Source organism: Talpa europaea (assembly GCF_964194135.1).
Source record: "Talpa europaea genome assembly, chromosome: 15".
Taxonomy (NCBI): domain Eukaryota; kingdom Metazoa; phylum Chordata; class Mammalia; order Eulipotyphla; family Talpidae; genus Talpa; species Talpa europaea.
The window spans coordinates 73,302,029-73,327,777 of record NC_140083.1 but is presented as its reverse complement, the minus strand read 5'-3'; positions in this window follow the sequence as shown (position 1 = coordinate 73,327,777).

Genomic DNA, 25,749 nt, shown 5'->3' with positions numbered 1-25,749 from the left:
TTCCCTGATCCTCCACCCACAGGAAAGGGCAGGAGTTGATCTGGGGACTCTGGCACCCCAGAACTCTGGATTGAGAGCATCTGCTCAGTGCAGACATGGTTCAAAGAAGCTGACCCTTGAAAATGGCATCTGGAGGCTGGTCCCTCCTTTACCTTGGGTCTCTGGAGTCTACCCCGCTGTGCCATCTCCCTTTCTTCCCCCTCCCAACCAACCCCTCACCCTCCAAGAACTGCACCATCCTGGGGATCTCTTTCATCCACAGCTGGCCCACATCTGAATTGATAATGGGGTGCAGAGAGGTGATAGGGTGCAGGGCATGTAGTAGCTTGAGGGAGCTTGCACCAATGTTCTTTTGTCTGTAGGGCCTTATGGAAAGCATCTGAGAAACAAGAGAAGCCAAGAGGATGCAGAGAAGGATTGAAAGGAAGAGAAGAAAATTAGAACAAAATCATAATGTGAGCTAAAGCTTAGACCCTCCCCACTGTTTTTTACCTGCTGAGCCCCTTACACATTCTCCAAGCTGCTTGTGAAATATCACCTCCTCGATGATGCCTTCCTTGACACCCATAGACTAAGTCAACCCATTGTTCTCTCAAGATCCCATTGTGCCACGTGTACTCCTCCATTAGAACAGTTATCACACTGAAATATGGATGCTATTCCAACACTCCCCCCATTAATCCTGTGAATACCTCAATAACAGGTCTATACCTTGTCTCTCCAAGTGTTTTCAACACCTAGCACATAATGCCTAGACAAATAGAGAAAATCAAAATATACTTGCCAAGAAAATGAGATGCAGGGACTTGCCCAAGGTCAACAGAAATAAGGCCACAAAGGAGCCAGGTCAAGCCTTCCCCATGCTCACGCCTCCCCCATCCCCAGGCCCCACCAGTGTGCTGCCAGTTCCCTCCTCCAAGCTCTGTGGCATGGATTCCCTTTCTCCGGAGCCCCCTGGATCCTTGGCCCTACCTCCCTATTCCACATCCAGCGTAGTGCCTAGAACAGAACACGACTTGAGGATTTGAGGAATGCTGGTTGCATGGAGGGATGGACGCATGGATGGAGGGAGAGAGATGTACTATTCATTCCAGCGTCACTTACCACGAGGCAGGACAGGAGGTTCTGTGGGGTTACAAACTGGGTGGCTAAGAGAAAGAGAGGGTAACGTCAAAGGACACGGTTTGGGTCAGTTCTAGCACATGCAGCCTCCAGCCCCCCACGGCAGCCCCCAGCAGTACTTAGATGCCACGAGCCAGCCTCAGCAGCCTGGGTGTCAGGGGTTCCTGAAGGATGAGGAAGAGGGAGTGAGGAGACACAAACACTTGATCAGGGTGCAGACATCACTCTGCTGAGGGTCTCAGCTGCTCTTTATTTATACATTTCAAGCAAACCGTGAGAGTGCATAAGCATATGCATTAAAGCAGGAAGATAACAATCATCACATCTTCCTCAAGAACAGCCAAGGGTCTATTTGCCCTCCTGCAGAGGTCGTGACATTTATTATTCTTTGTTTTATTTATTTATTTTTTTATAGAGGCATGCTTTACTTATTTGTTTGTTTGTTTGTTTGTTTTTGTTTATACATGCACTGGGTACAGTCGGAAGCGCGGGAGGGTGAGAGAATTCACCAGAGCCAGAGCAGGGAGCAGAGCAGGCAGAAGGACAGAAGTACACTGCTGAGGGGAGCAGCGGGCGGCAGGAGAGGTCTGCGCGCCATGTGGGACCCTCCTCCCGTGGCCGGGAGCAGCCGGGGATCGAACCGGCGCCACAGAGGCTGCAGGCAGCTTCGCAACCCAGCGCTCAACCGCTGCACCACCGGGGAGGCCCTTATTCTTTGTTTTAAAGAAGGCACAGTTGCTAAACAAAAGTGTTAGAATAGTCATTTACCTTAAACAGTCATTTTATTACTAGTAAAAAACTTCTGTGACTGAAACTAACATTTCCATGGTGAAGGATTAACTAAGGGCTGGGGAAACAAAGGACAGGAAGTTACCTGGGGGATGGGAGACCAAGGGATTTTTTCTAACTAACCTATAAAGTTTAGACTAACATATAATCATATGATTAAAACAAAAAAAAAAGAAGGCTTTTATACAGATATCATCATCTAATAGTATATTGTTTTAATATTGATTCGATATTAAGGAACAGTTGTGCCTAAAGATCGAACAACGCGTTCCCCAAGAGATCAAGGACAACTGCTGCAAGAACAAAAGGGAGTTTATTGCAGGCTCCAGTCTGGGCCCATGACACGCACTGACGCAGCGGCGGATATCGAGAGCCCCAAACTCAGGGAACGGGGATTTTTTATAGGGTTACAAGCAGTTTCAAAAAATTAAATCATGCTGGCAGTCACTCATTGGCTACAAGGATGCATTTTCCAACTTTGGCGGATATAGTCTTAAGCTAATTGGTTGGGTAGAGATGCGGTCCCATTTATGGCTAGGTCGCCCTCATTGGCGACCAGGGATGGTCTGACTCTGCCACTACTGGCCACCTGAGCTAGGGTGAGGGTGGGGTGAGGGTCAAACTGTCTCTGGAATGCAGTTTGTCATGAATGCAAAACCTAAAATACTAAAATGGCGGAAACACACAAAATGGCAAAGCAATGGCTAAGAGTACTTTTGCTTTAGAACGGCCGTTACACACAGGTTCCACAGAACCAAGCTCAGAGGGTGTCAATGCCAGACAAGCCGCACTGACTCTTCCCTAGCCCCAAGCTCTCAATTAAGGGAGGAATTCTCCTAATCTAACAAAAGAGTTTTTCTACCTATTACTCCTATACTTATCTGTCAGCCTAATGTCCGTATCTAACTTTAAGATCAAGGGAAAATTCCTTTTTCTGTAAGATTGCTGATTGTTGTTTTAAGGAACTACAAATATTTCATCGGAGGCAGGGCCGGAGATGGTTATAGCTTTTGGTTCCCAGAATGGTTAATACGTGACATAGCAGTAGTTGTAACATTGACTATTTCCAAGTGCATTATTTGTGCTGCCATGGTTACTAGCTCAAGCAGTCACAAAATTGTTGTTGACTTATTCTTGAATGCACACTCTAACAGCTACCATACCAATTGTCACCTCCTGGAGAATCAGCCCTAAACAGGAAGAATTTAGCAGGAGCCGGCTAGGGTGCCTCCTGGCTTATCAGGAATTTTCTTACACTTGGAGCGTGACTCCTATCTGCCACCCAAATGCTGTCTTTAAAGTAAGAGAATTTCCTTCTCCATTTAGCCCTAGACTCAAAAGACCACATATTTGTATTAAAGACGCAGCCAAGGGATGTTTATAGCCTTTTGTTCCCAGAAGTTTTTTCACTTGTTAATGTAAGGCCCAATGTTGAATTACTGCCTTTTGGCAGAGAATTACTAATTTTATAAAAAATGTAATATTTGTATCACTCAGTGCCATTTGCCATCAAATTGACTATTCAGTAATTGATCAAACAGCATTTGCAGCTTTACTTTTAAATGCATATTTTAACAATGGCAGAAACTAGCCATAAACGAATGAGGAGAATCTAGCAGGAGTCAGCTAACGAGATTCCTGACTTTTCAGGAAACTGCCCCTTGCCCGGACCCTTGTCAGACGACATGAGTAGCGTGGCTCCCGCCCTTGGAGGAGAAGGAAACAAAGAGGAGAGGAGAAGAGGCGCCAATGTTAGGGGCTTGAGATGTTTTGACTTAAAGCCCCAATAGACATCCTCACCCCAACCCTAGCAGTCATGGATGGGGGGAGTAGAGAGTGGGGCTCAGAGTCAGAGCTTGGGAAGAACCAAGAGACAGGCTTGTCCGTGTACTCATAACTTTTCAGTTCGCATCACTGTGTTTACATCTTTTTTTTTTTTTTTTTTTTTTTTTTTTTTTTTTTTGTGGGACCCTCGCCGGTGGCCTGGGAACGAACCGGTGCTGCAGAGGCTGCGGGCAGCTTCGCAGCCTAGCACTCAACAGCTGCGCCACCATGGGAGGCCCCACGGTGTTTACATCTTGACTAGTGTCTTAAAGAAAGACTACAGGCAAGAAGGAATTGTTTGGAATTGTTTGGAAGGAATTGTTTGGAATGTCCCTCTTCCAAAGGCGTCTCCATGTCATCTGTGGGATGCTGCCGTCCCAACCCCTGGCCTGGCCCATCCCGGCCTTGGTTCTGGCTGCACCCCCATCCCAGAGAGCACCTTCTCCTCTGTCCCAGCCCTGAAGAGCCTCCGCCTGCCTCCTAGCCCGCCACGACCCCTACTGCAGCCTGCACGCTCACAGCCCACCCATCACCGTGTGCCCCACCCTTCTATTTACGTGTGAGGTGAAAGCCGCTGAGGTAGGGGGTCTTGCCCTGGGACTGGGCCTTCAGAGCCATTTCCAAGACTGTCCTACTCAGGGGCACAAAGGCCAAGACACTGCTGGGCTCACATATTACAGAGATCAGTCTTGGCAAGGAGACCTGGCAGGGATGTGCAAGGGTTTCATTGGCAAGCCTAGATAAGCCCGGGCCTACGTTCTCCAACCCACAACCTTGTCTTCTTTCCTGCAAGGGCATTTGAGGCCTGCAGGCCACAGACAGACAGACACACCACCACCACCAGCAGCACCACCACTCCGTAGTGGTAAACTACAAACAAGATCCTGATAAAAATCACAGCCAGAAGGACTTGCTTAGAGAGAGGGTTTCCTGAAATTTGGAATTCACAGGGGAACATCCCAGGACAGAAGCCCTGGGAAGGGTCAGGAGGCCCGGCCTGCTAGGAGGAGAGCAGCTGTGACTCCAGGACAGAGAGGGAATCCCAGCTGTGCTCCTCCCTTAAGCCCTTACCTAGACTCTGACCCACACATCAGCTCCTCCAGCCTTCAAGAACCCTCAGAGGCTCCTGTGGCCGGCGGGATGCACGTTCCCCCCCCTCGCGGACAGATGGGAAAACTGCAGCCCAGACAGCCATTGACACAACATTTTAGAGCTATAAAGGGGATGAGAAGACTCCAGAGCAGTCTCCAGCCTCCCCGGGAGAGGTCCTCTCCTGGCCCTGAGACACCCTCCAGAGGAGCCTGGGCACGCGAGTGGGCATTTCTGGAGTGGGGGAGGGGGAGAAGAGAAAGCTAAAGAGGCTGGATGCAGGAGGGGTGAACTAGGGGCTGGGGAGGTAACGAGGAGCAAGGGCGGAGGAAATGGACAGCCTCTTTGCCCCTGGCTGCTTGTACCATCTGGAGAATCTTTGAACACAGTATTCGGATGTCCACTTCATTCTGGAATAAGAAGAGGTGTTAATTCTGAAACCAGTGCCGGCTGAGTCTGGTTCAGACCTCCCAGGCTCACTGCTCAGGGGAGGCCAAAGTCCCTCCCCACCCACGCACCAGCCATACCCTCCTCTCATTTCCCTTCTGCTGCCTACTCTGCCTTCTTCTTGCTCCCTCTCCTAAGCCTTCCTTCACCTCAGGACCCACTCTGTTGCCCCCCACCCTCCCACCCCCACCCATGCTCACAGAGGAGTCACATTCGTTGAGCTTGACCACGTAGTCGAGGATGGCGCTGCTCTGGGGCGGGGGCAGGTGGTCGTGCTGCCCCAGCATCTCAATGAAGCTCAGCAGGGCCTCCCTCACCTGTGGGTTGTTACAGGGCAGGAAGAGGTGGTAGCCAGTGCATAGGGAAGCCCAAGTTCCCCATGGGGCTGACTAACCACAGATGGCTCTGTACTAAATCACGTTGGGTGCCAAATCTGTGACAGGGCAGGGAGAGGTGCACCCCAGACCCCCAAAAACCTGCCTGCTCTAAATGGGTTCTGCCATCTGCCGCATCAACACAAAACATATGAGACTTTAATGGGAAGGAACTTTAATACAATTAGGAAACAATACAGAAAAGGCAAAAAATACAGTTTCTAAATCAAGCACCCAATGTTACCCGTCCCCTCATGGGTAAAAGTCCACCCAAGCAGGATTGGCCCAGAGCAAGGCCCCAAAGCCTGCCACAAGTCTAAAGCATCTTCCAGTGGGGACCCACAGAAAAGGATCAGAAACCACCAGACAAGTCTGAAAGGAAAAGAGCAAAATCAAAATCAAGACAAAACCCGCCATGGTCACTGCCCCACAGGTCTCTCACCCACATAGTGTCACCCAGTCCACGACCAAAAGGCAAGCATAGTTTCTTCACGTGTCTCTCAGCTCCATGTGCCTCCTCCAGGTCTCCTCCTGACTTTCCATCCTGCTTCCTTCCTTTTTCAGTCTCCTCTGCAGCTGCTTCTCTCTCTGCTCAGCTCCACCCTCCTTTTGGGTGGGACAGGAAACCTGGAACCTCCCCCTTTCCTGGGGACCACCCTGTTACAGGGTCACAGATGAGGTTAGAGAGTGAGCACGGCAGGGACAATTGGGGTGACCACTGGGGTTCCAGGTAAGGATGCAGAGCAGCAGAGTTGGGTGGGGTGTCTTCAAGGGACTCAGATCTCTGGTCCCCAAGTCCAAGTGTGACTCTTCAGCAGGGTCCGGGCGGTGACAAAGCACCTGTGGTTGAACCTGACCACTCTCTATGCTGCCCCAGAGTCCAACCCATTTTGGCTCCTGCCAACCTCCTGGAGAACCGGAAGCATTTACTTGTCCACACTTTACATCAAGAGGCAGGCCTTTGGCGGGAGTGTTGGGTGGTGGGATCTGAGCCCTGGAAAGGTCTCATGTCTGGGAAAGCCAGGAACAAATTCCACAAGTTCTGAGGGTCCATCCTTCAAGATCCCCGTTAACCTCCTGAAGATTGAGGATTTTGCTTTTAGGGATGATGCATTGTCCACCACTTGGCACCTACAGCACCTACCCTCCCCCCTGCACCCCCCATTTTGCATAACCTGGAGCCAGCGGCTGACACTGCTGTCTGCAGCCCCAGATGCAGAGCTTGGTAGAAAGGCGGCTTCTTGAGCCTCGTACCAGACACGCTTGAGGTCGTCTCTGAAATTTGAACTCTCGAGAGACAGAACTAGTATCCTCTAGAACACCACATTCCCTAGGACACCCCAGCACTTCCCACAGTGAAGCCTCAGAAAATAGATAGGAACCACCTGTCTGCTCCTCAAACCCTCCTCAGGCTTTGAAGAATCCCAATGTAACCCACAGGCAGCAGCCTGGGGCCAGTTGGGGTGCCTCACTTCTCATTCCCCAACAGCCTTCCCCTCTGTGTTTTACACGACCTTGAGGTGTCAAGTAAGCAAGCCCCCTCCCAGCCCAGGCGTCCAGTCTCTCTGCTTCGGGTCCCTGGTTTCCATGGTCTTGCATAACAAGAACACCCCCTGGTCACTGCACAGCTTAGCTGTCAGAGGATGCGAGTGCAAGGCAGTCAAGGGCATGTTTCTCTGGCAGTGGGTAAGCAGAAGGAAATCATGCTCAGAGCAAACCACTGATGCAGGGAACTGGAGAAATTGGGGCCCATCAACAAAAATCTACAAAGAGCCGATGAGACGCAACAAAAACAAAGAAAATAATCCTGTCAAAAAATGGGCAGAAGAGCTAAAAAGAAACTTCTCCAAAGAGGAAATGCAAATGGCCAACAGGCATATGAAAAAAATGTTCACCATCGCTTGTAGTCAGGGAAATGCAAATCAAAACTACCATGAGATACCATCTTACACCAGTGAGAATGGCACATATTAAAAAAACTAGCAACAACAAATGTTGGCGAGGGTGTGGAGAAAAAGGAACTCTCCTGCACTGCTGGTGGGAGTGCAAACTGGTCCAACCACTATGGAGAGCTGTGTGGAGATTTCTGGACCTACTAAACATAGAGCTTCCATATGATCCAGCAATTCCACTCCTAGGTATTTACCCAAAGGACACAGAAACATCAATTCCAAAGAACACCTGCACCCCTATGTTTATAGCAGCACTGTTTACAATAGCTAAGCTTTGGAAACAGCCAAATGCCCAAAAATAGATGACTGGATCAAGAAGATGTGGTACATATATACCATGGAATATTACTCAGCATTCAAAGAAGATAAACACATGCAATTTGCAGCAACATGGATGGCGCTGGAAGGGACCATGCTCAGGGAAATAAGCCAGAAAGAAAAAGAAAAATACCAGATGGTCTCACTCATAGCAGGAATCTAGAAAACTTAAATAAGGGACCAGGAAAAAGAATAACTATAAGAAAGAAAAAATCAAAATCAACAAACAACTATGAACCAGAGACACACTATGGGGGGGGGGGCGGGGAAAGGAGGGATTGGGGTCAAAATAAGGGGGTTGTAATTGTATGGGGAATATAAAAATAAAATTAAAAAAAATAAAGAGAGAAACTGGGGTCCATCAGGTGAGTGAAACGAAGCAGGAGGAAAGAGAGCCGGTGTCTGCCCGGCATTTGCCCTGTGCCAGGCCTGGGGTACAGGCTTCACCTGGCGGGAACTTGGCCTCTCTGCCCGGGCGCTCCCACAGTTCCAACACCGCTCACTTGTGAGCATCAAAGCCATAACTCCAGGGTCGGCTTTTGAGCTGGGGCTCATGAAATGACTCCACTCCGAGGTGAAGGGGAGGGAGCAAAGGAGGTAGGGGCCGAGCAGGCTTGTGCTTTTGGGGACTCATTTCATTTCAGGCAGGCTCCCAGGGCTGACTTGGCATCTCTGCCAGCGGGACGGAAGCCCCACCCCAGGGCCAGGAGGGGTCCTGAGCACCCGCCACCCACCCGCATGCCTGGCCAGGGGAACAGCACTCACTTAGGACACTGAAAGTCCTCAGGACGAGGTGGCTGTTCTGCACAGAGTGGGGGTCTGCGGTGTTGACCTTTACGGTCAGCTGTGGGGAGACCAAAGCCATGAGACCTGAGGGCACCCAAATCAGCGGCCCTGGTGCAGGAGGGGAAACCGGGGCCCGTGGCCACGACCAGTGTGGTGCTTGACCATCAGGAGAGCAGGAAAATAGCACCCAGGACGCCACAGTCCCAGCTCCCAGAGGACAGGAGACAAGGGCCACAAACTAAATACACGGAAGGTAACACCTTTAGGCGAATAATGTTCGATTGTCCTATTCTTACTCATGCGCCCACTCCAGTTTATGCCTCTGAGAGTTGGGGTACAACCAGAGGCTCTGACATTTCCCACAGGTGGGATGGAGTAGGTCGAACCTCCTGCCTTTTCCCAGAGTTTGGGGGGGCAGCAAGGCCTGTCTCCTCCAAGAAACCTACGGAAGGGGTCCTGCTCAGCTCCTAGAGAACACCCCGCTCCTGCTCAGAATCCAGGCGCCGCCTGTTGCGGGGGAGCCAGAGGGGGGTGGCCCAGGTCGCCACCCCAAAGACTCCCGAGCCGTGTGGAGGACGGCCCCAGGGCTGGGGCCCATCTCCGAGCAGAGAGCAAGCCCGGGGCTCTTCTCCGCTCTCACCAGCCTCAACAGCATGGCCGTCAAGTTCTCCAGCTGGGACTCCAAGTTCACCCCTCCACAGCCGCTGAGAGCCAGAGAGTCCACGAGCTGGCAGACACACTGCGTGGGAAAAGGACGGTGTCATCACACGCCGGCCGGGCCCTGGCGGCCTCCGGGAAGCCCTCTCTGCTCACCTCCGTGAGGACTTCCCCAGCCAGCGGCGTGTCCCACTGTCCTCGGACCCTTGCAAGGAAGTCCCAGAGTCTCGTTCCTCCACAGCTGAGTGCAGCGATGGTCTGCCCGCCCCACGGGGAGCACCGGGCGCTCAGCTCGTCTCTTTCCTCCCCCTGAGGGATCACGGCTCATTGCTGCCTGATGCCCAAGGTCTCGAGAACCATGATTTCATACACTTTGTTTTTTTCTTTTTTTAAAGACTTATTTATTTATGCATACAAACCTGGGGTACAGAGGTGCCAGGGGGTGAGAGGATTCACCAGAGACAGAGTGGGAAACAGAACAGGCAGATCTACTGAAACACACTGCTGAGGGGAGCAGCGGGTGAGTCAGGAGAGGTCTGCTGTGCCATGTGGGTTGCTCCCTGGCCGGGGGTCGAACTCATGCTTCAGAGGCTGCGGACAGCTTCATAGGTTGCATCTTAACCCCTTGCGCCACCAGGGAGGCCCTATTTCACACACTTTGTGGTGCTTTTTGTTGTTTCAAGCAAGATGGTAAATTTGGCCCCACTTACTCTGTCTTTCTGCCATAAGCAGAAATCCCTCTACTAGATTTTGAATATTTAATATTTCCTGCTCTTTGGTCTGCCTGGTGGAGCCCCAAATGTGCCAGCCTTTCCCAGTTAGAGCTGGTTAATGCTTGTTGATCCAAAAAAAATTCTATGGATGCATAAATATATCAGTTTGTTTTTTTTTCAAGATTTTTATTTATACAAGAGCTGGGGTAGAGGCCAGAGTCACGGGAGGGTGAGAAGATTCCCCAGAAACAGAGTGGGGAACAGAACAGGCAGACAGACCAAAAACACTGCTGAGGGGAGCAGCAGCAGGCGAGACAGGAGAGGTCTGCCTTGCCATGTGGGAATCTCCCTGGCCGGCCGGGAATCAAACTGGCACTCTGGAGGCTGCGGAGAGCTTCACAGTGCTGCGCTCAATCCGCTGCGCCACCGGGGAGGCCCATATCAGTTCTTTATAACCATCCTTGGAGTAAAAGAGGAGGAGGGAGAGGAAGAAAGGTCGTTCAGAAAACATTTCTATTGTTAGTCCAGATGGGATGGAATCTTGACCTCACCTAGAAGCACTCAGACTAGCAGCAGTGAGCATGCAAGTAACATCCTTCAACCAGCTAAGTGTCCCCACAGAGCAAACCTCAGTTCCAAATGCGTAGACCTTACTCTACAGCAACATGCAGACATGTGGCAGGAGGACAAATACGTGAGAGACTGTGATCAGGGTGCAGATGGAGAAAACGCAGAGGCATGTGTGAGGAGGGGCAGCATTTCATACCCCCAGGAAAGGGCCTCTGAAGTGGTGGTGCTATAGTGGCAGTGAACTCTGGTCCCTGGAAACTTGAGGCTAATGGGTGTTTCACTCCAAAAAAAAAATTCCTCCTTTTGGAAATTCATAAACGCACATTAGCATATTCAGCAGTTATGAAAAATGTGCCCCTCAGTGCCTATTTTGAGGGGCATAACAGACCAACAACTCCAACAACTCAAAAATCCATTCTATGTTACAACTGAACCCAGATTCCCACGGGTTTCTCCCAGCCACTGCCTAAGGATGGCAGGTCCAAGAAGACACAGCCATTGTGGCAAGACGTGGCGCTTTTCTGATGGGAGACTTTGGCCCAGTGACTCCCCAATGACCTTGCTGAAACTCTCTCAAAACTACACTTTAGGGCCCTCCCTGGTGGCTCAAGATATTAAGCCTCAGCACTATGAAGCTGTCCGCACTCTCCGCAGCACGAGTTCGGTCCCCCATGAGGGAGCTACCCACATGGCGCAGCAGACCTCTCCTGTCTCACGCACTGCTCCCCTCAGCAGTGCATTTCAGTAGATCCGCCTGCTCTATTCCCCGCTCTGTCTCTGGTGAATCCTCTCGGCCCCCGCACCTCTGGCCTGTACCCCAGTTCTTGGATCATAATTAAATCTTTTTAAAAACCCTGTTGAAAGAACGAAAGAATTTTTTAAAAAACACTTGTTATGTTCAATCAAAAGCGTTCACAGGATTTCTATACAAATATGTTTACCTAGCATTACCTATCTTTAAAACATCAAAATACTCTTGACATTTAACAATACATAGTTTATTACAGTTCATAAGACTGTGTAGTGTTTAAAATACTTTTATAAAATATTTAATGACATAAGTAAATGTTCACACTATATTGTCTAAAAACAACAGTTTACAAAAAAGTTTGTACAATGCCATTCTATATAGATCCAGTTTTTGTTCCATAAATAATTATATACAAAATATACACATGGGTGTACTACAGATACACAATGCATTTATACGTGCACATATATACACACACAGAGGAACACCTCTGTGTGTTCAGCACATCAAAGTGGTGTAGTTGGTAGATTTATAACTATTTTTTATTTTCTCCTAAGGGATTTTCTATAAATTCCATGCAGTTTAAAATAAACACATTAAAAAAAATAAAATAAACACATTACTTTCAATATGCCAAGACTGTCATTAAATATTTCTTTTCAAAATGCATTTAAATCACTTGCAAGAAGGTTTATAGAGAACGCCTGAACCAGGTGAGCTTGACAAAACTGTTTACTTTGTCTCTATGCTGGCCATAGTCTCACTGCTAGCAACTGTGCAGGTGCTGACCCCCGAGAACGCAGGAGTTGTGGGTAAAGAACACACCACAGAGTTATAATACAGGACAGCAAGTGCAATATTACAGGCAAGTACAGTGTTCTGAAAAAGACAGGAGGGCCTCAACTCTGACAGCTAGAGACGGTGTCTGAGAAGACAGACGGGTGAGCCTGGGTTCTCAGGACGACCAGGAGCAGAGGGGATGAGGCGGAAGGAGAAAGAAGTTCCCAAAGAGGGCACACCCAGAGAGCACCAGGGAGGAGGCGTGCCGTGAAAGGAAAGAGCACGTACACACACGGCTTAGATGGCCGAGGGCACCTCCTAGGGAGGGTAGCCCCTGGGCAGCTGTTAAAACTGATATGTTAAAGTGCCTTGAAGGAGGTCATATGGGGGGAAGGGATCCACAATGCCAGAGAGGAAGAAAGGCCTTGCTTGCCCGTGGTGGCGGGTAGAAGCCTCAGAGGGTCTGTGATCACGAGGCCTTGGTTATGATACCGGAATTGTCAGGCCTAGTCTCCCAGCCGGGATCGGATTTCAGGCTGCAGGGCAGCGCTGAGCCCCAGCCGCTAGACCCCCACGGGTTGGTGTCTCACGAAGCCGCAGCAGGAACTTCGCAGACGCTCAGGCAAGCAAGCGAGAAGAGGCAGGTTTGTTTAGAAGAAAAAGTTTATTGAGGAGAAAAAGAGCAGAAATAAAGTGGGACTCCCAGGCCAGGCAACCAGGCCTGGGAGGGGCAAGGAAGCCAAAGTGGAGTCGTGTCTTAGGGAATATAGACCTTCTTTCACTCATTATTCTAAAACTTCACCAGTCTCTTTGTGATTGGTTAGTTCTCGGCTGTCTTACTTAATTTGCTACTGAGTGGGGGATCTTCACATTCCTTATCTAACAGCTTTCTCTTTCCCCATTTGTTGCATCTTTAAATTTATGGCCCAGTCTTCTGGATGGGCATCCCTGCATTGAAGTTAAACAGCTGCCCTTCTAATGTGACCATAAATTAAACCACTCTCCATTTCTCCAATCTCCGCCTCCCTTTACCACCTGAAGGAAACCAGGACTAGCGTTAACAATGTTGTCCTTGGTCCTGGCATGTTTGTTTTTCCTAATGGAATGGGTTACTTTCCCTTGCTTGTCCTTATCTCTGAAGCCTCCCTAAATTTTTCAGAGGTCCCCTCCTGCACTATCCCTAAAACTGCCTAATAACCCTAGCTTGCCCTGTCTCAGTTACAAGGAGGGTGGGCGTGAGGCGAACAAGACTGGCGGCCAGCGAGAAGTAACAGTCACCAGGCCGGAGGCAGCAGACGTGGAGACGCAGAGAAGGGGCTGCGAAGACACTCTGGAGATTAAAATGGGCTGAACTTGAAATCTGAATAGAAAAAGGGACAGGAGGGGGCCTGGGAGGGAGGCGCATGGACCACTCCCCGGGTGGGGCTTGAAGAAAGGGAAGAAGGCCTCAAAATTGGAAACGTAGAAAGAGGAGCTCACCTGAGTGGAGGAGGCTGTGACAACGGGAACTTGAGGAGCACGCGTGCTGGAGGTTTCTTGGCTCTCCCAGTGGGAACAGGTCAGCAGAGGCTGAGAGAGACTTTCTAGTCTCCTGCTGAGAGGTGGGGACGGGCATCATCCTCTCACTTTGAGAGGGAATGAGGAGAACCAGGCCCAGGAGCCTGGAGAACATCAACACTAATACAATGAGATGCAGGAAAGAACCCCAGGAGGAGGCCGAGTGAACAGGCCAGTGGGAGAGGGCCCTGTAGACAGAGCTCGGGGATTCAGAGCTGGTGTCTGGCGTCCCCCCTGGGGTTTGGAGTCTCTTCAAGAGCCGACCCCCCCCCCAACCCCAGACACAGTCCAGCTGCTGCTCCTGCCAGGATGCCAGCTCCACCTCAGGGAGATGCAGAAGGCTCAAAAGTAGAGTCCCTCCAGGCCTGAGGGTCCATCCACCCACTGGGTCTTTTCAAGAACCTCTAGCCTGCACACGCTTGCCTCTAGCCTCAGTTTTTCACTGGCTATCTTCATATCCTCCTCTGGATGGAAACCTTGGGTCCTGCTTCTCCTCTGAGCTCTCAGGCAGAGGCTGCTTGTTCTCTCCTGCCCGGCACACCTCAGTCAGGCACTGAGCCTCTCGCCTGCAGTCTTGCTTATACACTCTCTCCCCAGCTTCACCCTGCGGCTGCCCACTCCCTCCCTGGGTGCCTCTACTCACCCAGATGAGCCCAGAGGTCAGGCTTCTGGAGAACCCTCCTTGGTGTCTAAGTCCAGCTCACGAGTCCTTCCTGAAAGTTCTTGTGGTATCACGATCTTCACTTAGGAGAGCATTTCCCACACTGTACTGCAGTGATGAGCTCAGTGATCTGTCTCTCCCTTCATCTCCAGCCCTGCACTAGACCACGGGCTCTGTGGAGGAGGGAACTAGTCACAGTGTCTGCACATAATAGGCACTTGAGAAATATGCATTAAGTGAGAGAATTCATTGGTATTTCAACAGGAAGTGAGACTAAATATTCTGAGACCCATCAGGAAGCGGCTGTCACCAAAGCATTGAGAAGTAACAAGGATCCCGAGTCTCTTCTGCCTACTCTCTGGCACCCTTTGCTCAAGATGGGGCGTGGTGGGGGGGTGATATACTCCCCCTAGTTCCACTGTCTGGGATGACCTTTTTGGTCATGCACACTGCAAAAACAACAAACGATCATCTTTCAAGACCCAGATCTGGCATCTCTTCTCGTGGGGCATTTTTAACCGCCTCCCCCCGCCCCAACCTTCCTTGGGAAACCACAGTCCCTTGAAGAGCCTTCTGCCTTAGCGCCTGACTGTTCAGCGCTGTACCTGTTTCTGTGTCTGCCTCACTTTTTGAAATCACAGGCTCCCCCAGAGTAGAGACCCCTGTCTTAGCTTTGCTTCCCCAGCACCCAGCATGTAGCCTGCACATGATGCTCAGTAACTACGAAAAATGTGAGTGGAATCCTAGTCTGAGGTTATACCCTGGTGGCTGCCCTCTGCTGGCTCTGTGAGGGATCGTCTTAACCACAGAGACCTCCCTCCACGCCCCCGCCATACACCACCCCCCCCCAAAAAAAAAAGTGGAGGAAGGGTAGGCAGAAAGATGCTCATGGAAAATGGGGCAATTGATGAGTTGACTAAAGGGGTAAACTGGATTGAGATGTTGGTAGAACACCTTGGTCGGCTCTCACTTTCCCAAGTCTGGGCTACACTCTCGAAGCCAGGTCACCGCTTCAAAAGGAGGACAGAACCTTCGAGAGGGTGGGCCTTCCCCAGTAAACTATAAACCCTGCATTGTTTCTTGCTCTGTTGTTCTTGTTATAATTACTGATGTTTCCATTTAATTTAGTAGGTGATCTCTTATTTTTTCCTTCATTGTTATGAAACAGGTATCTTTTTCTCGCACATAAACAACACACCAGCTTCACCTGACTTTCACACATCTTCCTACCTGTGGAGGTTGTCTTTGATGTTCTGGGTTTCTCAGCTTTCTACCCAAACCCACTGACCAACTATGATCCTCTCCCCAAGCACACGCCCCTTGGAGAGGAGCAGCCCTGACTTGGCTCCTCCTGGGGCTGCACAGCTAATAGTCTATATTTTAACTCGTGCAAAATCAAACACCCCACATAGGAAATGGATTTGGCGCAGGAACGTGGGACCAGAGAGAGGGGCTTGTGTGTGAGACACATGAAATAGTTAAATACTCAGAGCAGCTGAGACAGGCACATGCAAAACCTATTACTCATCTTTGAGTACTTAATGTTTCTCACACAGGTACTCAGTAAGCATTTCATGGCTGCAAAACAAATTAAAGGAGAGTACACAGAAAAGCTGTAAAACTACAGCCGCCTAATAGGTTTGCCCTAAATTGAGGAATCCACCCCAGTAGGAAGGAAATGCCTCTTCAATTAACAAATGATCTCTTCCAAAGAAGTGTCATATTCCAGTCCGCTCAGCCTCTCCCTGAAGAGTTTTACCCAATAATCATCGAATGGGCCACAAACACTGCCTTCATGTAAAACAAGAGCTGTCCTCCAGTGGTTTCTATTTTGTAAGATATGGCGCAAATGACTGGCCCCTCTCCTCAAGAATCTGTGATCTCACTGGACGACAAAGCAGCCACGTCCCTCTTGCTTCTCCAGAGATTCAAGAATGTGCCACTTGATACATAGCATAAATTGACCATCAGTGGGCATTCAAAATTGGCAGCCAATAAAATCAGTGTTTTCCATTAAGGATAGCTATCAGGGAAGGCTTCCTGGAGGAGGCTGGGTTTGAACTGTCCTAGGCTAGCCAGGAGGAAAGAATATGGACCAATTCAGTGTCCAGGGGTCCGTGGGCATCCCAAACCCTGGGGATCTAGGTCAGAGTCCCAGAGGTGGGGAGACACGTGTGCAGCATTCAGACCACCCACATTCTCACTTCAGAGAGCTGTGCCACCGAGCAGGAGCAGCAAAAAAGACAGCTACATACTTTGCCAGCCCCAGACAACAGCAGGCTTTGGCCTCCTTTGCCAAAGCTCGCGCCAACAAACCCCTTGCCTGCTCATGCCAAGGAGCCCCAGCCCACGCAGAGAGACATAGTGAAGTGCTGGCAGGTGGAGTCAACTGACAGGCTGACAGAGCCACCTCAGATGTCTGTGAGATGAGGCCAGTGGGGAGAAGTTTGCGGGGTGGGGCGTGCTCACTGGTCCGAGGCAGAGGGCCCCGGAGGGATGAGATGGCTTTCACCGCCCCTCTCCCCGGCACTCACGAACAAGATCAGCTTCGTAACAGACCTCAAGCCGGGCTTGTCCTCTAAGAAGAACCAAGTGCAGGAGTCTGGAGAGAGTTGTTTTCCCCATGGCTGGCCGACCCCACCCCGCCTTCCCCACACTCCCGAGGAGTTGCCTAAATGCTCCAGCATCTAGGCGGTTTCTCCCCTTCTCAGGCCCAAGTCCCTCTGCTTCCAAAATCTACTATTTGATGCCAAATAATCTCCCCTCCCCCTCCTCCAACTCCATCCGAGTCTTATTGCTCTCTGTGCTGCAGATCCACCTACGGGTACTGCTCCCGCCATCAGAACAGCAGGGTAGACCTGAAAATAACTAGCCTCCAGTCACTCAGCAAACACGGAGGGGGTGGAGAGTGGGGGTAAGGTTATGCCAGTAACATATCCCACAAAAATGATGGTATAAAATAATGCAAATTTGGGCTTCCCTGGTGGCACAAGGGGTTAAACATAGCACTGTGAAGCTATTTGAGACTCTGCGGCATGAGTTCCATCCCTGATTGGCCAAGTAGCTACCCACATGGTGCAGCAGACCTCTCCTGTCTCGCCTGCTGCTCCCCTCAGCAGCGTGTTTCAGTCAATCTGCCTCTTCTACTCCCCACTCTGTCTCTGGTGAATCCTCTCACCCCCTGCACCTCTGGCCTGCACCCCAGTTCCTAGATGTATAAATAAATCTTTAAAAAAATTTAAAAAAAAACACAAACCAATTGCATAAGAGAAAGAGAAATCAAAGAACTGAGAGGAAAGATAAGTGTTTCAAGCAGCAGCTGAGTAAAGCAGGGAAGGGGGTGCAATAGAGAAACACATGGTGATCTGGGAGGGAAGACCCCAGCAATGACGAAGATTGGGTTTGTTTGTTGCCTTATTCAGAGCAGAAGGGTGACAGATGTCATAAACAAACCTCTTTTTTTCTTTTTCATGAATAAGAAACAGGAAAGAAGGAAAAAAAAAAAAGACTAAGAACCAGTCAGGTAAAAAATAATAGAATGCGGGGCCTCCCCTGGTGGTGCAGGCGCTTGAGTGATGCGCTACGAGGCTGTCCGCAGCCTCTGCAGCACCGGTTCTATCCCAGCGGGCTGGTGAGGGTCCCACATGGTGCAGCAGACCTCTCCTGTCACGCCCACTGCTCCCCACAGGAGTGTATTTCGTCAGTCTGCCTGTTCTGTTCCCCACTCTGTCTCTGGTGAATCCTCTCATCCTCCCACGCATCTGGCCTGTACCCCAGTTCTTGTATAAAAATAAATAAATCTTTAAATAATAATAATAATAGAATGCAAGCATCTAAAAGAGACAAGTTCTGGAGCATATAAATGTCCTAGGAATTCTTTTTTTTTTTTTTAAAGAGTTGTTGATTTATGCATACAGGAACTGGGGTACAGGCCAGAGGTTCAAGGGGGTGAGAGGATTCACCAGAAAAAAGAGTGGGGAACAGAACAGTCAGATCGACTGAAATACACTGCTGAGGGGAGCAGCAGGCTCTGTTAATCACTCTACCCCCACCTACAGCTCTTGGCATTGTGTGAGCCAGTTTTCTGGACTTGGGTGCTTCCTATTTTTTCCTATTCTTATCCTCCAGCAGACAACATTCAGAAATGAAGCAAGGGGTGTTCAGTCTTCTTGCAGTTCTGGACCTAAGTGGAGCTAAATAGTGATTTAGACTACCAACTTCCATTTTTGATATTTTTTTCTTTGTTCCTCAACTCCATAAAAATTGCCCAAAGCAGGCCTCCCTGGTGGCACAAGGGGTTAAGCACAGCACTATGAAGCTATCTGCAGCCTCTGCAGCATGAGTTCGATCCCCGGTGGGCCAGCAAGCTGCCCACATGGTGCAGCAGACCTCTCCTGTATCGCCTGCTGCTCCCCTCAGCAGCGTATTTCAGTCAGTCTGCCTGTTCTGTTCCCCACTCTGTCTCTGGTGAATCCTCTCACCCCTGCACCTCTGGCCTATACCCCAGTTCTTGTATGCATAAATAAATCTTTTTTTTAAAAGTTGCCCAAAGCCCTATGCTTGGGGAGACTGAGTTGAGCCAAGCCTTCAGTCTCCTGCCAGGTGAACTTGCGTTAAACTGGTTCTTTGTTCAAAAGGTTTTTGGCTTCTGTACCATCAGATAGCCTGACCCATGTTCAACAACAAAGCTAAAGTTCCACCCCTGCTCTAGGGATTGCATCTTCTACTTAGAACAGAACATACCTGTCCTTCCTTGGGTGTGGGGTCCCCTTGGTGCAGTGAAGAGATTGGATTAGATGATCCCTACAAATTTTTCTGAAAGTTTGTACAAGGTGTATGTTTTCCGCCACAAGCAATTAACTCAATTCTGACACTATCACCTTGGAGTTTGGATTTGGAGTGTGGGGTCCTTGGCTTCATTCCGGGAAAGGTTTCACCATAGCTCCCCTTTCGGTGTCACGCAGTGTGTTTCTCCACAGGACAGAGACAATAGTTCTATTTAAAAAAAAAAAAAACTTTATTAGGAAAAGGGACAGAAAAGTAAAGTACATTTGCATAGAAACAAGCAGGCAGAAAGGGTTGCCCCCAAAACGGACAGGCTTGCTAAAGAAAAGGCCTTTTTGGTCGCAGGCAGGCAGCCTTTGGAGAGTTGCCTCTCAGTGAGGAGAAGTCCCGGCATGGCCACAGGTCACGGGCAGGCAGGAAGGCTGCTGCCCCGAGAGGGAGAGAGTAGGTGGTGGGGAGCAGCTGCAGAGGCACAGGCAGCAGACGGGCCACTGCCCCTGCTCTATAAAAGGAAAGGTTTGGTGAAAAGGTGTGGTGTCGGGCAATACCACACTGACAAAGAAATGGGAGTTGTGGAGCAGGCTACACAATGCAGGATGCTGCTGAAGAGCAAGATCCTGGCCTTTTTATTGACACATGGTATCCGTTATAAGGGGGAGGAGCAAAAGGAGATTAAGGGGAAGGAGATTAAAGAAAGGAGAAGGGTGTAGAAGATTAAGGATTGTGAGTCTGCCCTCCAGTCACTTCTTATCTACTTGATGACTCGGTACTGTCATTGAGATCACACCATAGTCCCCAGCCATGGTTTTAATCTTATCAACAAGGCGTTCCTCCTGGGGTCCCTTGTCATACATCGGTCCTCAGCCCCCTGGGCATTCCTGGTCATACCTCCTGATGTATAGCCTTCCCAGCGTGATCCAGCTTGTGCTCTTGTTTGAAGGGCACCGTGAAGGATTGGGCTCCTGTACCTAACTGACCAGGCCATTTTGACCTTGCTTAGGATTTAGAACTACAGGTGACAAAATGGTGGTCAAACAGGCTGCTTAGGAGTAGCAGACCCACAAAAAAGGGGCCCCCACAAAGTCACAGGTGGGCAAAGGATGGCTGTCCTGTGCCAGTGCAGGAACTGCACTGAGACCATCTTCTCTTTAGGAGGGGCTCACTTCTTTTTGAGTGGTTTGTTTTTGTTGATTTTGGTTAACTATGTAGAATTTGAAAGGGACCAGAGGTTCTGCAATAGCCCTCAATCTCCATATCCTGGCATCTGGCCTGTGCCCCTTGACACTCTAACAGCAGTCTGATACTTGAGAGGGTCTGTGGCCTTGTGATCTAGACATTGTGCCTAATGATGTTTAGTGCCTGTAGCTGGGTTAATGGTTATGTTAATCCCTTCCGCCCCCACCTCCAGCTCCCTGCATTGTTTGACTGAGGTTTCTGCTCTTGTGGTGCCTCGTTTCCAGCTTTTCTTTTCTTATCCTCCATCACCAACACCAAAATGGAATTCTTTGGGGTTTTTATGATGCCTTCACTACATTGATGTGCAACCATGGGCTATAGGTGATTGATCTCAACTTTCAACCCCTCCCCCCTCCCAGGAAGTCTTGGGGAGTACTGAGCTTTGAAGTAGCAGCAAAGAATTAGTAATAATTAGTATGTGGTAGAGGGAGTGAGAGGAGCTGAGACCAGGAGAAATTATGATGCCCTTACAAGTGACTGGTCTCTCAGATAAGGATTAACAAGTTTGTCTTCCCCATCTCTTGCAACTTCCCCCTTATTTGACAAGTTTGCCTTCTTTATGACCAGTCTCTCAGAGAAGCATTAACAGTTTGTCTTTCCATATTTCTTGCAGTTCCCCCCTTGCTTGATGGGTTTGTCTTCTTGCATTCCAAGGAAAACAGCAGTAGTTGGAAAAAAGTAAGCTGGCGCCCACCCATCTCCGTGCTGACCCCCTTCTCCCCTCCCCTTTGCTGACCCCCTTCACCCCTCCCCTTTGCAGACCCTTGCCCAACTTCCCCCTTTTTTTCCTTTGTATAAATACCCCTGCACTCTGCCAAAGAGCAGGACAGTTGTCTTTTAGACATGAGTCCACTGCCCTCCTCATTTGCCAACAAATTAAACCACTTTCCTTTTCCTCAAATTCTACTTCCTTTTATTGGGTGAGGGGAAACTGAGGCCGGCGTTCAGTATCAAGTGGGGAACGGGAAAAGCTGAGACAGGGGACAGTGATTTGAAACAATATAGGAACAGAAGAAACAAAACAGCTCCCAGGAAAAGCGAAGTGCTTTACTGAAATATTGCTGAGCCAGCCACCACCTGGAGTAAGATCTGGTTACTGGATAATTAGGAACAGACATAAACAACCACCAGGAACCTTCCCGACTGAAAGGGTTGGTATGGTAAGGAAAAGAAGAGCCAGGCCAAGTTTTCTCAAAGGTGGGAAAATTTATTGCATTCCTGGGTGAGATTCACAGACCCAAGGTGGGGGTTGGTGAAGTTGAGCCCATTGTCAGAGGAAGGCAAGTTTTTAAAGGGTGGGGAGAGGGAAACTGGTGGAGGAACTGGTTTGAGAAGGAACAGAGTTGTTTTCTGATGGTATTAGCAGGCCATCATTCCCATCCCTAGGTGGGCTTCCTCAGTCTCATCCCTAGGTGGGATTTTGCATTCCTGTCCCCTGCATTGACCTTTCATACCAGCGTTTTGTTGATATAAAAAGGGGCAATGGCTCTTTCTTTGGCTACTTCCTGCTAGAAGTTGCAGGGGCTGGAAGGACTGGCCCACCACAGCCAGGCGTGGAGGGACAGTCACTTTGTTACAGGGCAGCCACAGGTGTAACTTGGAAACCACGTTGGGCGCCAAACTGTTACAGGCCTCCCCCCCCCCCCCATATAAAACGGGTTGCCTGACTGTGGGTCCTCACCCACGAGCTTAAAAGGGACTTAATACTCCATTTAATACTTAATTTTACTAAGAGATTTATTCACAAGGGAAGGGGAAATGAGGAAATGTACAACTCAGGGAGAAAAGTGGGAGATTAAAGTCTTAAATGCGTCCTACCCATTCCACTGATCTGGAATCCCAAATGGCACTCTGAGAGCTGGCAGCGAGCCATGAGCCATGAAGCCAGGAGGCGAGCGAGAGACCCCAAGGCCCACATGTCTGGTTTTTATACCAAACCTGGCTGCTTAACCTGCTTAACTCAGGTCCCAGCCATCTTCCCTTTGGTGGTGATGGGATTTGTCTTTCCCCATGTCTTGATGGCTTTGGTTTGGGGTGGGGGTGGAGTCCACAAAGCCTATATGGAATTAGTTCAGGACATCCTTTCCCCCTAACAACTTTTCCAGTGACCCTGGATGCAGCAGATGGGGCATGGTCCCAGCGGAGGTCAGGGGTTGGAACATTGTCTGGACCAGTGGCCTTCTCGGCCACATTTGAAGCAGGATCCTGTGGGCAGTATCCCAAAGAGAGCAGCAGGTGTCCACATTGATCCAGTCATTGGAAGAGCAGGTCCTGACGGTCTCAAAGCAGCCACCAGGACCTGTGCCTGGAATTTGTCCTTCTGGTGACTACAGAGTTCCCTCTCTGCCCTGTCCTGTTGCTCCCAGTTGTTAAATACTTTAAAGGCCATATTCAGCAGATCCGAGACAGAGGCTTGAGGACTGTCCTCAGCCTTCTTAAGACTTTTTTTAATGTCAGGGGCTGACTGGGATATAAAATGGATAGCCAGAACTGTGATGCCTCCAGGCAAGTCAGGGTCAAGCCTGGTATGGTGCTGAAACACCTCAGTGAAGTGGCTAAGGAAGGAAGCATGGTTTTCTGAGGCAGACTGGGTAATTTCCCTGAGTTTATCAAAGTTTACAGCTTTTTGCACTGGCCGCTGCTTGGAGACCAGCTAGGAGACAGGTAATAAAATGGGTCTCGGTGAACCCTGCCCTGGGGGCCCGTGTCTGTGTCAGCCTGGTAGTCCCACCCTGGCTCTGGACTTAAGGGATCTCTGACCATTTTCCACTGCAATGACAGAAATTGTTTAAGTCTGTAAGGACCAAGAAGTCAAAAGTGCCATGCTCACGGCAGTGGGAGCCATTGTCCAATTGATATTGGGGCCATGCAGTGTTGCAATAAAAAAACAAGGCGCTTAGGGTGTATATCTGGCCTTAGTCCCAACGGATCAAGATTTGACAGAAGGAATCACAGTGGGGTGGCTGGGCTCGGCTTTGAATTGGCAAATCCCGTGGCTAACCTGGATCCTTTTCCCAAATGACAGGGGGCACAGTGTCAGGAACACAGTGTCCCACGAGTCTGACCTGGCCTATAGGGGCCAGAGACCCAGGATCGCGGTGTCCCAGGATTTGGTTCTGGCCTACAGGACAGGGGGCAAACAAGCGAGGGGGTCATCTCCACCTCTCGGATGTTGCCTAAACCGGGCACCTAGTCTGGACGGGCGTCCCCAAATCCAGGCCTAAGTGTGACAGGGGGTCGGCTGACGTGGGCCCATGGTTTATAGGACAGCCGACCAAAACAGAGAGTTAGGAGAGGAGCCAGATAGCCAAAGGCGAGGGCCTCCCAAGAAGGAGGGTCAGACAGGTGTCTTATCCCAAGGATCAAGCGCGATGGTGGATGTGAGGTGTCTGCAATGGAGAGGAGAGGTCCCAGGGACGGGAAGGCGGCCCCCTTGCCAGGGGACACAGCCTTCCTGGGTTTCGGCACCGAGATGAAAGGGTTGGCGCAGTAAAGAAAAGGAGAGCCAGGCCAAGTTTCTCAAAGTTGGAGAAAACTTATTGTACCCCCAGGTGAGATTCACAGACCCAAAGTGGGGGTCGGAAGCCTAGTCAGGGGAAGTCAGGTTTTTATAGGATGTGGAGAGGGGAACCGGGCTTGCAAGTGGAGGAACTGGTTTGAGGAGGAACAAAAGTTGTTTTCAGATGATATCATCAGGCCCCTAGGTGGGCTTTTGCATTCCTGTCCCCTGCATGGACCTTTCACTGGATATTTAACTAAAGGTTCTTCTGGAGATTGTTGATTTCATAGGGGTATGCAAAGTTGATTGACTTTCTGGATTTGGACTGTTTTACAATTTTGCAGTAGTAGAAGTTGAGTTTAGAAAGATGAGAACAATGGAAATGATTCCTATCTGGAGCAACACAAAGGATTTCTGTTCATAGTAATGCAAATGAATTTTGTTCACTATAGATATATAAGTATTTGTAAGTCAAATAAAATATTAGACACATTTATTTAAATAAAATGCTTCCTGGAGTTTAAGCCAATGTAGTCCCAGGAGGACAGGAGATGGGAGCACATGCCGTGGGGCAGAGCTCAACATATGGGCCAACAGTTGCAAGGACTGGTGTCCCCAGATCTAAAGATTTACAGTGACTTGTACCAGTTACGCAATGAGGCGAGAGGGCTCTGGAGCCAGGTCCGGGGTGTCCTTTTCTGATCGCTCTCAGCCTTTTCCCGCTTGACAGTCTTAAACAGTCGCTTCTTTCTTTCTTTCTGTGTGTTTCAGGCAGGACCATTTGAAGAAGTGCCTGCTTATCTGAGTAAGCCTGGAAGTAGAGGCATACCCCGAGGCAAGAGAGTCTTCGATGGCCTTCAGGACATTATGGGCCAAAATCGGGATATCTTCCATAGGGTCATTGTTGAGGGATGTTAGAACTGAAAACAGAAAAGAGGAAACTCAGACCCTCCATTGCCAAACCCCATTATTTTACAACCCACATGCCAGAATAACTTTTAACTTTTATTAAAAGTAATGCTTGTTTGATGATAGAAAAATTCTAAAGACAAATTGTTTTTTTTATTTAAAGGAGACAAGTCACTCATCCTCAGAGATAACACTTAATATTTTCATACTTTTCCTTGCAGTATTTTTTAAATACCTGACACTATTTTTTACATTTATTTTATTTATTTATGCATACAAGACCTGGGGTGTAGGCCAGAGGTGGGGGGGGGGCGGTGCTACAATGCCTACAGTTAACTTCATAGTGCTGAGACTTAGCCCCTGTGGCACCAGGGAAGCCCCTCTTGTTAGGGGGAAAGGCTGTCCTAAAGCTAATTCCATACAGGCTTTGTGGACTCCACCCCCACCCCAGACCAAAGCCATCAGGACATTGGGAAAGACAAATCCCATCACCACCAAAGGGAAGGTGGCTGGGATCTGAGGGTGGGGTTAAGCAGCCAGGTTGGTATAAAACCAGACATGTGGGCTTTGGGGGGTTCCCTTTTGGGCTCTCCACCAGCTCGCAGAGCGCGGCCAGCTCTTAGAGTGCCTTTGGGTTTCCTCGGCAGATCGGGTAGGACGCATTTAAGACTTTATTTCCCTATTTTCTCCCTGAGTTGTACATTTCCTCATTTTCCCCTTCCCTTGTAAATAATAAACCTTTTATTAACCTTTTGTGTGTGCCTGCAGTGGAGTATTAATTGTGGAACCAAGCATAAGTATTCTTAGCCATTGCTTTGTCATTTTGTGTGTAACTGCCATTTTAGAATTTCAGGTCTTGCAGGTCTTGTCCCGGGAAAAGACTGCATTCCAGAGATAGTTTGGACCCTCACTCCACCCTTACTCTCTGGT